This window comes from Sminthopsis crassicaudata, chromosome 3 (genome assembly GCF_048593235.1).
Source record: "Sminthopsis crassicaudata isolate SCR6 chromosome 3, ASM4859323v1, whole genome shotgun sequence".
Classification (NCBI taxonomy): domain Eukaryota; kingdom Metazoa; phylum Chordata; class Mammalia; order Dasyuromorphia; family Dasyuridae; genus Sminthopsis; species Sminthopsis crassicaudata.
The window spans coordinates 398,879,636-398,893,871 of NC_133619.1; the positions used below are offsets into that span (position 1 = coordinate 398,879,636).

Sequence of the window (14,236 nt, forward strand, 5' to 3'; positions counted from 1 at the left end):
GTAAAATTATATAGTAGGATACCTCAAAATTCCCCTATTAGAACTAGAAAAATCTAACTATAAAAATAAATAAGAAAGAATTCAAGAAAATGGATAAAAGTTTTAAAAAGTTAAATATGCTAGATCTCTGGAGAAAACTGAATTGCAATAGAAATACATGTTTTTCTCAGCTATGCATGGCACCTTCACACACAAAAAAATGACCACGTATTAAGGCATGTAAACCTCACAACTAAATGCAGGACTATTAAATATACTTTTCAGACCATAATACATTAAAAATTACATTTCATAAAGGGCTTTAGAGACATTTATTAAAATTAATTAAAAACTAAATAATCCTAAAGAATGAGAGAACAAATAATAAAAACAATTACTTCATTAAAGAGAATGACAAAAATTAACATTCCAAAATTTGTAGGATGCAGCCTGAGAACAATTTTATATCTCTAAATTTGTACATTAGTAAAAGAGAGAAAAAACAGATCAATGGATTGGGATGAAACAAACAAAAACTGCAAAAAGAACAAATTAAAAACTACAATTAAACACCAAAATGGAAATCTTGAAAATCAAAATAAACACTAATAAAATTGAAAGTTAAAAAAAATTAGCTAATAAAGCCAGCATCTGGCTTATTGAAGGGGGAGAGAGACAAAAATAGATAAACCATTAATTAATTTGATTTTTTTAAAAAAAGAAGGGAGATTAATATCAAAACTGAAGAAACTGAATGTGCCACCAATAATGATGAAATTAAATATTTAGAGTTATTTTGCCCAATTACATGTCAGTAAAACTGATAATGTAAGTAAAATTGATGCATAGTTATAAAAAATATAAATGACTCAAATGGAAGAGAAATAGGCTGCTAAAATAATTCTATTTTAGAAGACAAATCATCTATGAGCTGCCTAGGAAAAAATCCCCAAGACCAGATGAACTTATAAGTGAATTCTACTCAACATTTAAGGAAAACTTAATCCACTACTATATAAGCTCTTTGAAAAAAATAGCTGAAGAACAAATCCTACCAAGTTCTTTTATGAAAAAAATATACTTTTGATACCTAAATAAGGGAGATTAAAAAAAAAAAAAAAAAAAAAAAAAAACATAAACCAATTTCCTTAATGCAAAAAAACTGTTGGAAATTTCTAGCAAGAATATTACAGTAATAAATATGTCACAAAGATCATACATTCTGACAAGATGGAATTTATATCAGGAATGCAGGGTGGGTTTAATATTGGGGAAAATATTAATATAACTTACCATATTAATAACAAAAACAACAAAAATCATCTAATATCAATAGGTACAGGAAAAGCCTTTAAGAAAACATAATACTCATCCTAATAAACACTAAAAAGTAGAGTGGCCAATTAATGGGACATTTCTTAAAATGATAAATGTTTTCTATTTAAAACCAAAAGCAAATAGAGCACCAGCCCTAGAGTCAGGAGAACCTGAGTTCAAATCTGGCCTTTGACACCAGCTGTACAACTCAATCCTGATAATTTCCAAAGCAAAACAAAAACAAGCATTATCTCTAATGGGAATAAACTTGGGGTGAAGCCAGGATCTCCATTATCACCCATTTTGATATGGTGATACTAAAAATAGTTATAAAATTCATTTGGAAAAACTAAAGATATCAAGGGAATCAATGAAAATAAAAATGTTAAGGTAGCCTAACATATCAAATCTTAAACTATATTACAAAGCAGTAATCATCAAAACAATCTGATACTAAGAAATAAAATAGTGGATTGGTGTACAGATTAGGTACACAATATACAGTACTAAATGACTAATAATCTACAGTTTGATAAATCCAAAGAATCAAGCTGTTGGGGTAAAAATTCAAAATTTGACAGAAGTTTATTGGAGTACTGGAAAGGAGTTTAGCAGAAACTAAGAATAGACCAACATCTCACATTGTGTAGCAAGATAAAGTCAAAATGAATAAATGATTTAGACATAAGGGGTGATATTATAAATAAATTAGAGGAGCTTGGGGAAATGTATTTGTCAGATCAGTGGATAAGGGAAGAGAGTTTGTGACCAAACAAGAGATAAAGAGGATTACAAGAAGTAAAAGAAATAATTTTAACTACATGAAATTAAAATATATTTTCTACAAACAAAATGAATGTAGCCAAAATTAGAAGGAAAACAGGGAAGTGGGAATTGAGAGTTTGATTTACAGCCAGTTTCTTTGATAAAGGCTTCAGTTCTCAAATATAGAGGGAACTGAACCAAATTTATAAAAAATAAGAACCAAAAAAAAAAAAAAAAAAAAAATAAGAACCATTCCCCAGTTCATTAATGGAAAGGATATGAGTGGTTAGTTTTCAGGAGAAGAAATCAAAACTATCAAAAGTCACATTTTTTAAAAAGCTCTAAATCACTATTGATTAAAGAAAGGCAAATTAAAACAACTCTGAGATATACTTCACATCTATAAGATTGAGTAACATAGCAGAAGAAGAAAATAAAAGCTGGAGGGGATGTGAAAAAATTTGGACATTGATGCATAATCATTATGGAAAACAATTTGGAACTATGCCCAAAGGACTATAAAATTGTACATATAAAAATTTGATTCAGCAATACCACTACTAATACCACTGTTAATACTTTGTTGCCTAAGGGATTCAACTTTTACAACTTGAATTAAGCTTCTTGAAAACTATATGACTTGTTTTTCAGATTGTTCATAAAATAGCATTTCAGCCCTCTATACTCCCAATCACTATTACCACTTCCCTCTTTACTTCTCACTAGGTTTGTATCTAAAAGAGATCAAAGAAAAAGGAAAAGAATCGATTTAAACAAAAATATTTATAACAGTCTTTGTGACGACACAAAATTGGAAATTGAGGAGCTGCACATTAATTGAAGGATAGCTTAATAAGATTTAATATATGATTGTGAAAGAATACTATTATGCTGTAAGATATGAGAAATCAGGATGAACTTCCGGCCAAGATGGCGGCGTGGAGGCAGACAGCTGCTTGAGCTCCTCGTTTTCTCTCAGAACTTACTTCATGACAAGCCTCTGACTTAATGCTTGACCCAGAAAGAAATCCACAAATTATCACCAAGAGAAGACATCCTTGAAAGTCACCAGAAAAGGTCTGTGTTTGTTCGGGGGAGGGTCAATCAGACTGGGCGCAGACTGAGGGCAGGCAGCCAGAGCAAGACAGGCAGCTCACACAGCTCAGACCTGAGGGGGAGGGGTGTGATCTCTGCCGTTTCTGTGAAAGGGCTTTTGCCCCAGTGTGGATGCTCCGTCTTGGCAGCAAGCCAGGAGCAGCAGAGAGGGTGTAAACACCGGAGGTGAAGATTAAAACCCCAGAAAGCCAGCGTCTCTCAGAGCCCGGCCACCCCCAACCCCCACCTGGACTGACTCAGTGCGTTCTCAGAGCCTCAGAGCGCAGACTCAGTACAGTCATTGCTGTTCTGTTAGTGGCTCTCTGCTGCCCTACCCCCAGTCTGTAGAGGAAGCCCATTAATAACATCCAGCCCTATCCCCCGCAAAACAGACCAATTGTTTCTCTTGTCAGTTTGTTTTCTTTGATTCCTACTCTGACAAAATGAACAAAAAATTCAAAAGGGCTCTAACCATTGACAGCTTCTGTGTGGAGAGGGAGCAGACTTCAAATGCTGAGGAGACTAGGAACAGAATGTCCCCAGATGTATCCCCTGGGAGGGATATAAGCTGCTCCTCAATACAAAAGAACCTCATAGAGGAAATCAAAAAGGCTCTCACAAGAGAGCTGGAAGAGAAATGGGAAAAGGAAAGGGAAGCTTGGCAAGAGAGCCTGGAGAAGTCATCCCATGCATTCAAAGACAGAATGGATAAAGAAATCAAATCATTGAGAAACAAGATTAGTGAGCTGGAAAAGGTAAACAACTCCAAGGAAAACAGGATTAGTGAGCTGGAAAAGGTAAACAACTCCAAGGAAAACAGGATTAGAGAGCTGGAAAAAGAAATCAGCTCTCTAAAAAATAAAATGGATAAAATGGAAAAAAATTCCATAGAAGATAAAAACTCAATTGGACAATTACAAAGAGATATAAAAAAAGTGAGTGAAGAAAATACATCATTGAAAATTAGACTGGAACAAGTAGAAATGAATGACTCAAGGAGAAACCAAGAGGGAGTCAAGCAAAACCAGAGAAATGAAACAATTGAAAAGACTGTCAAGTACCTTACCAGAAAGACAACAGACCTGGAAAACAGATCCAGGAGAGACAATTTGAGAATAATCGGACTCCCTGAAAAATGGGAGGAAAAAAAGAGCTTGGACACCATTTTCGAGGAAATTATCAAAGAGAACTGCCCAGACGTTTTGGAAACAGAGGGTAAAATAGACATTGAGAAAATTCATCGATCACCTACTGAAAGGGACCCTAAAATCAAAACGCCAAGAAATATAGTGGCCAAGTTCAAGAACCATCAGACAAAGGAAAAGATATTGGAAGCTGCTAGAAAAAAACAATTCAGATATGGAGGATCCACAATAAGGATAACCCAGGATCTAGCAGCATCCACATTAAAAGAACGCAGGGCCTGGAACATGATATTCCGAAAGGCTAAGGAACTTGGTATGCAGCCAAGAATAACTTACCCAGCAAGAATGAGCATCGTTTTCCAGGGAAGAAGATGGACATTTAACGAAATAAATGAATTCCATCTATTTTTGATGAAAAAACCAGACCTACATAAGAGGTTTGATCTTCAAATACAGAACTCAAGAGACTTCTAAAAAAGGTAAAAAGAAATCTTGAGAACTATACTTCTGTCAAAAAAATATGTAAAGAACATATGTACAATTTGTCTTAGAAACTAGAGGTGGAAAGGAGATTATATCATAAAAAAAGTATAAAGTGGTGGTACTACATCTCATGAAGAGGCAAAGGTAACCTATTATATCTGAGAGAAAGAAAGGAGGGAGATGAACATAGCGTGTATCAATAGACATATTCGATTTATGGTGAAACTTCTTCCACTTCATTGAAAAGTGAAAGGGAAGGAGTAAGCTAAGGGGAAGGGAATACAGTAATTTCGAGGAAAAGGGGTAAAATAAGGGGAGGATCTTTAAGGTGGGGGAGGGATCCTAAAAAGGGAGGGCTGTGAAAAGCAAGTGGTGTTTACCAGTTTAATACTGGATAGGAAGGTAAAAGGGAAGGAAAGGGGAAAAGCATAAGCAGGGGTTAATAGGATGGCAAGCAATATAGAATTAGTCCTTCTAACCATAAATGTGAATGGGGCAAACTGCCTCATAAAGAGGAAGCAGTTAGCAGACTGGATTAAAAGTCAGAATCCTACTATATGTTGTTTACAGGAAACACACCTGAAACAGGATGAGACATTCAAACTAAAAGTAAAAGGGTGGAGCAGAATCTATTATGCTTCAGGCAAAACCAAAAAAGCAGGAGTAGCCATCCTCATCTCAGATCAAGCAAAAACAAAAATTGATCTAATTAAAAGAGATAAGGAAGGGCATTATATCCTGCTAAAGGGAAGCATCAATAGTGAAGCAGTATCAATATTAAACATGTATGCACCAAGTGGTGCAGCATCTAAATTCTTAAAAGAGAAATTAAGAGAGCTGCAAGAGGAAATAGATAGCAAAACTATAATAGCGGGAGATCTCAACCTTGCACTATCAGAATTAGATAAATCAAACCACAAAATAAATAAGAAAGAAGTCAAAGAGGTAAATAGAATACTAGAAAAGTTTGATATGATAGATCTTTGGCGAAAGCTAAATGGAGACAGAAAGGAATATACTTTCTTCTCAGCAGTTCATGGAACCTATACAAAAATTGATCATATACTAGGGCATAAAAACCCCAAAATCAAATGCAGTAAGGCAGAAATAGTAAATGCATCCTTTTCAGACCATAATGCAATCAAAATAACATTTAATAAAAAGCCAGGGGAAAATAGACCAAAAAATAATTGGAAACTAAATAATCTTATACTAAAGAATGATTGGGTAAAACAGCAAATCATAGACATAATTAATAATTTCACCCAAGAAAATGACAATAATGAGACATCATACCAAAATGTGTGGGATACAGCCAAAGCAGTAATTAGGGGAAGTTTTATATCTCTACAGGCCTACCTGCATAAAATAGAGAAAGAGAGGGCCAACGAATTGGGTTTACAACTAAAATTGCTAGAAAAGGAACAAATTAAAAAACCCCAGACAAACACAAAACTTGAAATTCAAAAAATAAAAGGTGAGATTAATAAAATTGAAAGTAAAAAAACTATTGAATTAATTAATAAAACTAAGAGTTGGTTTTATGAAAAAACCAACAAAATAGACAAACCCTTAGTAAACCTGATTAAAAAAAGGAAAGAGAAAAAGCAAATTGATAGTCTTGAAAATGAAAAGGGTGAACTCACCACTAATGAAGAGGAAATTAGAACAACAGTTAGGAGCTACTTTGCTCAACTTTATACCGATAAATTCGATAACTTAAATGAAATAGAAGAATACCTTCAAAAATATAGCTTGCCCAGATTAACAGAGGAAGAAGTAAGTAGTCTAAATAGTCCCATCTCAGAAAAAGAAATAGACCAAGCTATTAACCAACTTCCTAAGAAAAAGTCCCCAGGACCAGATGGATTTACAGGTGAATTCTACCAAACATTTAAAGAACAACTAACTCCAATGCTATGTGAACTATTTGAAAAAATAGGGATTGAAGGAGTCCTACCAAATTCCTTCTATGACACAGACATGGTACTGATACCTAAACCAGGTAGATCGAAAACTGAGAAAGAAAACTATAGACCAATTTCCTTAATGAATATTGATGCTAAAATCTTAAATAAGATATTAGCAAATAGACTTCAGAAAATCATCCCCAGGATAATACACTATGACCAAGTGGGATTTATACCAGGAATGCAGGGCTGGTTTAATATTAGGAAAACTATTAGTATAATTGACCATATTAATAATCAAATTAATAAAAACCATATGATCATCTCAATAGATGCAGAAAAGGCATTTGATAAAATCCAACATCCATTCCTACTAAAAACGCTTGAGAGTATAGGAATAAATGGACTATTCCTTAAAATAATAAGGGGCATATATTTAAAACCTTCAGTAAACATCATATGTAATGGTGATAAACTAGAACCTTTCCCTGTAAGATCAGGAGTGAAACAAGGTTGCCCACTATCACCATTACTATTCAATATAGTACTAGAAACTCTAGCCTTGGCAATAAGAGCCGAGAAAGAGATCCAAGGAATTAGAGTAGGAAATGAAGAAATCAAATTGTCACTTTTCGCAGATGACATGATGGTATACTTAGAGAACCCCAAAGACTCTGCTAAAAAGCTATTAGAAATAATTCAGAATTTTAGCAAAGTTGCAGGATACAAAATAAATCCACATAAATCCTCAGGATTTTTATACATTACCAACACAATCCAACAGCAAGAGATACAAAGAGAAATTCCATTCAAAATAACAGTCGATAGTATCAAATATTTGGGAATATATCTACCAAAGGAGAGTCAGGAATTATATGAGCAAAATTACAAAACACTTGCCACAAAAATAAAGTCAGATTTAAATAATTGGAAAGACATTCAATGTTCTTGGATAGGCCGAGCAAATATAATAAAGATGACAATACTCCCCAAACTAATCTATTTATTTAGTGCTATACCAATCGGACTCCCAAGAAACTATTTTAATGACCTAGAAAAAATAACAACAAAATTCATATGGAAGAATAAAAGGTCAAGAATTGCAAGGGAATTAATGAAAAAAAAGTCAGAGGAAGGTGGTCTAAGTGTACCTGATTTAAAGCTATATTATAAAGCAACAGTCACCAAAACCATTTGGTATTGGCTAAGAAATAGACTAGTTGATCAGTGGCATAGGTTAGGTTCACAGGACAAGATAGTGAATAAAAATAGCAATCTAATCTTTGACAAACCCAAAGATCCCAAATTTTGGGATAAGAATTCATTATTTGACAAAAACTGCTGGGAAAACTGGAAATTAGTATGGCAGAAACTAGGCATGGACCCACATTTAACACCACATACTAAGATTAGATCAAAATAGGTCCAAGATTTAGGCATAAAGAACGAAATCATAAATAAATTGGAGGAACATGGGATGGTTTACCTCTCAGACTTGTGGAGGAGGAAGGAGTTTGTGTCCAAGGGAGAACTAGAGACCATTATTGATCACAAAATAGAACATTTTGATTACACCAAATTAAAAAGTTTCTGCACAAACAAAACTAATGCAAACAAGATTAGAAGGGAAGTAACAAATTGGGAAAACATTTTTACAGTTAAAGGTTCTGATAAAGGCCTCATCTCCAAAATATACAGAGAATTGACTTTAATTTATAAGAAATCAAGCCATTCTCCAATTGATAAATGGTCAAAGGATATGAACAGACAATTTTCAGATGATGAAATTAAAACTATTTCCACTCATATGAAAGAGTGTTCCAAATCACTATTGATCAGAGAAATGCAAATTAAGACAACTCTGAGGTATCATTACACACCTGTCAGATTGGCTAAGATGACAGGAACAAATAACGATGAATGTTGGAGGGACTGTGGGAAAACTAGGACACTGATGCATTGTTGGTGGAGTTGTGAAAGAATCCAACCATTCTGGAGAGCAATCTGGAATTATGCCCAAAAAGTTATCAAAATGTGCATACCCTTTGACCCAGCCATACTACTACTGGGCTTATACCCCAAGGAACTACTAGAGAAGGGAAAGGGTCCTGTATGTGCCAAAATGTTTGTGGCAGCCCTTTTCATAGTGGCTAGAAGCTGGAAGATGAATGGATGTCCATCAATTGGAGAATGGTTGGGTAAACTATGGTATATGAGAAATCAGGATGATTTCAGAGAACTCTGGGAAGACTTATGTGAATTCATGCAAAGTAAGAACCAGGAAAACATTATGCAAAGTAACTGCAATATTTTAAAGATGATCAATTGTAAAAGATTTAGCTATTCTGATCAAGACAATGATCCAAGAGAATTTCAAAGGATTTATGATAAAAGATGCTATCCACCTCCAAAGAGAAAACTGATGAATTCAGATTGAAGCATACTTTTAAAAACTTTTTTATTGTTTTATTTTGCTTGTGTTTTCTTTTGCACTATAGCTAATCAGGAAATATGTTTTGCATGACTTCACATGTTTAATTGATAACAAATATTTTGCCTTCTCAAGTAGAAGAGAAAGAAGAAGAGAATTTGCAACTCAAAAAAACTTTAAACAATTGTTAACATTTTTACATGTAATTGGGAAATATTTAACAAAATACATAAAAATAATTTTTAAAAATAAAAAAATTCTACATGGAATTTCCCTTCAAGCACTTGGGTTGTTAACATGAGGAAGATGGTATCATGTCCTAAGTTCCTACCTTATTCTGAGTCTTTCCACATACCCCCAACCATACATACACCATTGATATTCTACCAGTCATTCCTTATGAAGTTTAATCAGCCGAGTCAAGTAGAATATTTAGAGATCTTGACTCTTAAGCATTATTACAAAACATTTAGAAACAGCCAAAATTACTTACGCAGAGAAATTACCCTAAAATGTAGAACAAATTTATGTATTGTTGTGTCTTTTTGTCCATGGTATAATTCATTTGTTGTAATAATTGTTGCTTTTATTTTTTTTCAGGCCAGCAATGCCAGTGGTACAGAAGGTAGAATTTTTTTGAAGTTCTTTTGAGTGGAGTCCCTACTCTTTTCTGATTCATCTTCTTAATACAAAAATACTTCTTTTTTAGTATAAAGAACATTCTGATTGAAATCTGATCTAATTTGTATCTAAAAATAACTTGACTCTCTAAGCTCTGTAAATGCAAGACAAGCCTAGATTTAAAGAAAATGACTGTAATATCAAGGCAAGGTAAATGAAAATGCATAGAAATGCTTGAGATTTTCGTTTTGCTTTGGTTTAAGACATTTGAAGAGCAGAACTTAAATTCCTTAACATCTTACTTGAAAATCTATTTTATAGTTTCTCTATTAAAAAGATCTCTATCAAAACAATTATTATTTAGTTAGAATAAGCAAAAATGGCTAGGTTATCTACTTGATTATGAAATTCTTAATTCTCAGGTTGCTCTTGGTTGCTTACATCCCCCACACATTATAACACCCCTGTCATAATTAACAATCTATAATTTACATACTAGAATGATTTTCTGATTGACAATAAACCCAATTGATTCCTTGTATGGAAAAAAAAAAAACACCTGGCATGAGTGATGGCTTTGAATCAAATAATGAGTAAGCTGAATTCATTTTCCAAAATGGTTAGAATTCCCCTATGCCAGTTCCAGAATGAAAATGGGTAGTTCACTTGTTTATTTTTCTTTCCCATTAGTTTTCTGTAACGGTCAAGTACCAAATGCAGTTTGCTATGTATAACTAAAAATCCATGAGCTGATGCCATAAACCTAATATCAGCATGTTTTTTTTAACTGATAAACACTGATTCCAAGCCTTCCAGAAAAAACTTGTTTCCAAGAGGTAGTCAAAAAAAGCATAAGAATTTCCTCAATTCCCACCTAGTTATTGTTATCACAAGTACACCAATAGTCCAATTGAATTTGTAGAAAGGAGAAATAAGTTTATAATCCAGTACATTTTCCATCAGAGGTTCTGTTTTGGGGAAAGATGTGGCTGTCATTGCTCTTGTTCCTTTCAAAATTCAATAAAGAACTTTGTGGAGAATATAAATATTGTTCACAAAACAAAGGAGACAAGCTATCTATTATGGACTATAAGATCTAAATCTGCCAAAAAATTACAATGCAATTTTAGTTTGTTGAGTCTTTTATATATACTGTATCCCTGAATGCTTTGATATTGCTATAAGTAGTACAATTATGGCATTAAATATTAAATAATAGGATAAGCAGAGGAAGATGTTAATGAATACAGACTCAGGAGCAGCTATTCCAGGAGTATATCGTAACCTTTGAATGGAAATCTGTATACTTTGCTGTCTAAGGGGTTCAAGTTTTATAACTTGAATTAAGCTTCTTGAAAACTATATGACTTGTATTTCAAATTGTTTATAAAATAGCATTTCATCCCTCTATACTCCCAATCACTATTACCACTTCCCTCTTTACTTCTCATCTATTCTGTAAAGTAGCATGTATGAGGAATAGACAGATGAGAATAATTTGTTCCAGTGACCAAAAAGGCAGCTGAAGTAGGCTTTGTGGAGCATCTAGATTGGTCAGATATTGGAGATGCTAATTGTTGACTGCATTCCAGACTATTGCCAGTTATCTTGAGTTTTGTCCTGCCACCTGACTTTGAAGACTGTGGAAGAAAAAGTGTGGCTAACAACTGTGTGCAGCTCTGCCTCACTTTAATTCAATTCACCCATGAGTTAAAACATTACCCTAAATGTTTTATGATGTCCTATTCAGAAACAAAGGAAAACAATAAAAACTGTAAAGTAAGGAGCTTAGAGATCTTTGATATGAAATAGTCCTCTTTTTTTGTAAAGTTATGTTTCCTTTCCACTTACCTATACATACAAATATATATACTCATCTGATTCAAAGTATAGGTTTGGTAAGTCAGGCACGATTATACTTTATAAAGCATCTTGCTTGCCTCTATTGCCTGTAATGTTTAACCATCAGTCAATGAAATTTCATCTCTGCAGAAGAAGGCATATATTATTCATCTTCAACAGTATACAAACTCTTGTTTCAACTAAATACCCTTGAAAAGTGATGGATTAATGATCCTAAAACCACTGTTTATTGCCTGGAGAAAATTTTAATCTTAGCTGACTCCTGCCTAGAATGAAGCTTCTTCTTGAGAAACTACTTGGAAGTATATAGATCCCAATCCATTTGGAGTTTTACTAGCAACATTTTTTTACTAGGATGTTAAAATTTTTGTCTAGAATATTAGATGTGGGCTGATTGTGAATCGTTTGTATGTCTCTTCCCATAGAAATGGCCAATCTAAACTCCTTGGCTTAGTAACTTTCCATTCAATAGCTTTCAAAAAATAATGCCTTTGAAACCTTAAATCACATTTTAGAGACGAAAACATTTTCTTGTTATTGATCTCCTAGAGTTATTCAATCTCCTGTGTTGATTAATAAGTACTTACATGGCATTTAATGTTCTTTTCAAGGAAGTACTTGATAATTTTTCTTACACTTCATCCATATAGCACCAGTCCACAACTGTGAATCAAAAAAGAAAGTAGAGTTGATAATGCAAAAGAAATCTGAATAATAAGCAGATAATTTTACTTAATGAAAATATATGTATCTTGTAACTTTAGTTTTAAGGTTCCAGTTATTGGTGATTGCTGCCCTACCCTACCTATCAGTGCCTCCTTCAAATTACCTTGTACCTCATATATGTACATAGAATCACAGATTATAAAACTGAAAGGGACCTCAGATGTTATCTAAAGTCCTCATTTTGCAGATGAAAAAACTGGGTCCATAGAGTTGAGACTTCCCCAAAGCCTCAGAGGTACTAAATAGTAGAAGAAGATTTGAACCCAGATTCTCTGACTTCAAAGTTAGTGCTTGTCCCATTGTGCTATGATGTCCCTCTACCCTCTGTCTTCTCTTTCTATTCCCCCATCCTCCAAAACATAAGCTTTTTAAAGAACTTAGATTGCAACATTGACCTGCTTTCTAGTTCTTTGAACATGACCTTTCATCTCCACTCTCCGTGCCTAAATTGTTCTGGCATCTCACCTCTGCTTCTTCAGTTCCTTCAGAAATTCAGCTCAAGTTATACCAATCCAGGATTCCTTTCCTGATTCCTCCCCCCACCTCCAGCTGTTCTGCTCAGAGTACTTTTTATCAACCTTGAAGGGGGTGTTCAGGAGGACTAGGACCTCTGATGGGAGGGCTTGCCAAGCCCTCTTCAGGGATGCTCAACTATCTGTGGCGTTCACCTTCACCCAACCCTCCCTGTGACTCCAAGAAGCTGTAGCATATGCAGCAGCCACAGCCCAGTAAGCCATCTTGGCAGGTGGGCTAAAGCAAGTTGAGGGTAACCAACAGGCCTCAAAATTATTGGTGAGTTGAGGTAAGGGTGGAAGTTTTCTACCCTAATCATGGGCAGACTTCCTTCCGTGTAATGATGGATGAGAACAATTTGTTCCTATGGCCATGGCACTGAAGAGGACACTATGGAGCACTTAAAGCTTGGTCAGACACTGCACTCCAGGCTATTACCAGCCTCCTGACTTTTGATGATTCTGGAAGAAAGAGTAAGGCTTGTGACTTCGTACAACTCTGCCTCACTTTAAATCCAACTCACCCACAAGTCAATCCTCATAACAGCATTGGTCCTTTATAAAAATGAAGGATTGAAAACAACATACACCTAATTGTTTACATGTCATCTCCCCAAGTGGATGGCAAGCTTCTTGACAGCCAGAGTCAGCTATTTAAATCCTCAGCACCTAGCACAGAGTAAGTGCTTTTGGCCTTGATTGATTAGCAACATGTGTAGCTCATCTGAAAATTCAAATTTGAGTTATTGAGTACCTACTATGTGCAAGACACTTTTCTAGATATTAATGAGACAAAAATTTAAAATAACATGCAATAACTTCCTTAAAAGTTTTATAGGTTGACCTTTTCCTTCTTTTGGCCAATTTGCAAAGTCTACAGAACTTGAAAGTCAGGGCTGTTTTTATGCCCACTTTTCAGATGAGCATTAAGGCATAAATTCTCCAGGTTATAGGGTAGGTATGAATTAGGAGCCCATGGGAATCTTTTTTCTCATCTATCTCATCTACTGGCATCTCTGTTCTGATTCTCCTATCTCTCAGCATGTTTCATGGGTCACTTCCCAGTCCAGCTAGGTGCCACAATGGAGAGAGGGCTGGGCCTAGATTTGGGAAGGCTCATCTTCATGAGTTCAAATCTGGCCTCAGACATATTGGCTGTGTGGCCCTGGGAGAGTCTCTTACCCTTGTTTCCTCACTTGTAAAATGAGATGGAGCAGGAAATGCCAAGAAAATCCCAAATGGGGTCATGAAGAGCTGAACACAACTGAAAGATGACTGAAAAACAACATGAAAGAGTAGGGTTTGTTGTTCTTTAGTCATTTTAGGCATGTCCAGGGTCCCCCAACTAGTAAGTGTCTGAGGCTAGATTTGAAGTTGAGATCTCCTGAC

At 34.7% G+C, this 14,236-nt stretch overlaps 1 protein-coding gene and 1 long non-coding RNA gene across 2 annotated transcripts in view; one reads left to right on the forward strand and one right to left on the reverse strand.

Annotated features, from left to right (window-relative positions):
* The window catches only part of LOC141562619 (tubulin-specific chaperone cofactor E-like protein), a 162,644-nt gene that overhangs the window by 64,172 nt on the left and 84,236 nt on the right, over positions 1 to 14,236 (forward strand). The window lies entirely within an intron of this gene.
* Positions 1 to 14,236, reverse strand: part of LOC141562621 (uncharacterized) — a 118,269-nt gene that overhangs the window by 4,555 nt on the left and 99,478 nt on the right. The window contains exon 4 of the long non-coding RNA XR_012488213.1: positions 12,197 to 12,272. This is a non-coding gene — a long non-coding RNA (uncharacterized LOC141562621). The remainder of the gene's footprint in view (positions 1 to 12,196; positions 12,273 to 14,236) is intronic.